A 2,358-nucleotide genomic window follows, 5' to 3' on the forward strand; every position below is an offset into this window, starting at 1 on the left:
TTTATTATCTTGTTCACCTCTGTGTCCCCAGCACCCAACATGGTGCCTGGCACATGGCTGGCATTCAAAAATGTTTATTTAATAAAGAATACATTATGGTTTGCTTATGTAAACATGCAGACATTTTTATTATAAAGATAAATACTTACTTCTCCATTTGTCATCTGGTGGAGCTCTGAGAACTGTGTTCTCATGTTATCTTTCCTTTGCTTCAATCTACTTCTCCATAACACTGAAATAACTGACAGGTAAAAAACAAAAAACAATCAAAACCCCTGGAATCTTGACTATCATTTCCCTCATTCCTTCAGCTGAGTTTTCCTTTGTCTGCTTTGCAGGTGAAAACCCTAGAATGGCATAAAGGAGAAATCCTCTTTCTGAAATTCTAGAGGAAGTAAGCGCTTCCATCCCTGATGTTCATTCATTTCCTCCAAGAGGTTTGTGTCCCTGACTTAGCCTACCTGTAGCTCCTAGTGGGGTAAATTTACCTGCCCTAACCTGCCACATGAGCTGACACCGCGAGGCCAGGCTTGTTCAGCTTTCACAGGAAAGTCTGCCCTGAGTGGCTTTGCGGGCAAGGATGTTGTGGGTGGAAGTTGTCAGTTTTAACCTTTCTTGACTCAATTATCTTATTTATATTGTATGTTATTTCCTGAGATGAGCTTTTATGAGAGTGGTTTTCAGAATCTTAAGTTGACCTTTTCATGGATAATCACTTTCACAGGAAACCTTCTGTGGGAAAGTGCCTTCAGCTGTGATGTGGTTATGTCTGTGTTTATGGAATCCCAGTTCACAGATGCAGAGATTGAGGTGGTTCTTTTGTTTTGTTTTCGTTTTTTTCTATGTGTATATATACATTTTTTCTGTAAATTGTCCCGGTTCTTCCATAATTTATAAACATGATTTATACGGAGGAGTAGGTGGGGGAAGTGGATGGGGTAGACTGGGAATGGGGAAGTTCCTCTTGCTGCATCACCCTCAGGGCTGAGGCCAGGGTCTTTGGAGGATGGGGACGCCACAACACTCCTCCTTGAGGCTCTCTGGTCACCTCTATCCCCTGGCACTCAGAATCCTGTGTGCTCCTCGATTCTGGAATCCCTTCTGGGACCCCAGGCCCACCATTGGGCACACTGCCCCTGGTGCTCAGCATCCTGAAGTGCCCCCCAGTTCCAGAATCCCCTCCTCAGCTGCTGGGGTGGTGGTGCCCTCCTTTCCACTGCCCCCCCTGGCCCCAAGGAGGAAGGGAAGGGAGGGGAGGGGGGCTCTGGTGGTGGATGGAGGTGGAGGCGGGATCTGAAGGAGGAAGGGCATGGGGGGGGCAGGAGGGGCTCAGCCGATGGTGAGGCCAAAGCCGCACTGGTAATTGTTTTTGCAGTGATTTAGGAAGGCCCCGAGAGCCAGTGTGAGGGGCAGGGGTGGGAGCTTCTTCTCCAGTGTGGCACCCATGATCCAGTTGCTATCCACAGAGGCTTTGAAGAGGAGGTTGGCCTTAGGCAGGTCCAGCTGATACCCAAAAGAGACACTGGTGTCCTGCATCCTTGTGCTGGCCTCAAACTCCACGCCTCCTTGCAGCTAGTCACTGGCTTTGTGGTAATATGTTGCGTGCATGCCTGCCTGGCCCAATGTTACAGTTGCCAACCAGTTGTTTAATGTGTATTTCCCAGCTAGAGACAAGATGGTACCCTCCTCCCTGGGCCGCCGGTGATAGACCAGCTTCCTGCCCAGGGCCAGACGTGGCGTGATGCTCAGGAGGTAGTGAGCCACAAGGATTCCTGAACCCACCAGGACATCTGGATTCCCCACGGTGACAGCTGCTGTGAATTCAGAACCTGGGTACTCCCCATCCACGTGCCAGCTCACAAACTTCGACTGCTGGGTCTGAATGGCCATCTTGGACCTGAGGCAGGGGCCCACCTGGTGAAGGACCTGAGCACTGAGGCTGCCACTGTTGTCCATGTCACCCACCAGCACGGGGAATGCCTCTGTGGGACTCAGCTGCTTTGTCCCCATGTACGTGACCCCAAAGTAGCTGGACTCCCCGATTGTGCTGAGGGCGACTGTATGGTTTACCCGGAAATGGTTCCTCAGCCCGTTGTCGACTGTGAGTGTGACACCCTCCACCTGAATGGGAAGCAGCTCCTTGCACTGCCCGTGGCGCTCCTCCGACGTGCTCGGGTTGGGCAGGCAGCCGCAGGCGCCGGCGGCGGCAGCCCCGGGAGTCCCTTCCGAACCTGGACTCGCGCTGGGCCTGGCGCCTAGGCCACCTCCGAGCGGTGGCAGCGAGAATCACGGCGGCGCGGACGGCAGCTGGCGGCCAGCACGTCCCCGGGGTCGCTGGCGGCGGCGCCTGCTCCGGCC

The 2,358-nt window shown here is 53.0% G+C and overlaps 1 pseudogene; it reads right to left on the minus strand.

Moving 5' to 3' along the window:
* Window positions 1-1,329: 1,329 nt before the first annotated feature.
* On the minus strand, window positions 1,330-2,347 carry LOC103581726 (annotated as a pseudogene).
* Between the last annotated feature and the right edge of the window lie 11 nt (window positions 2,348-2,358).

The sequence above is a fragment of the Galeopterus variegatus genome, unplaced genomic scaffold, assembly GCF_000696425.1.
Source record: "Galeopterus variegatus unplaced genomic scaffold, G_variegatus-3.0.2 Scaffold13778, whole genome shotgun sequence".
Lineage (NCBI taxonomy): Eukaryota > Metazoa > Chordata > Mammalia > Dermoptera > Cynocephalidae > Galeopterus > Galeopterus variegatus.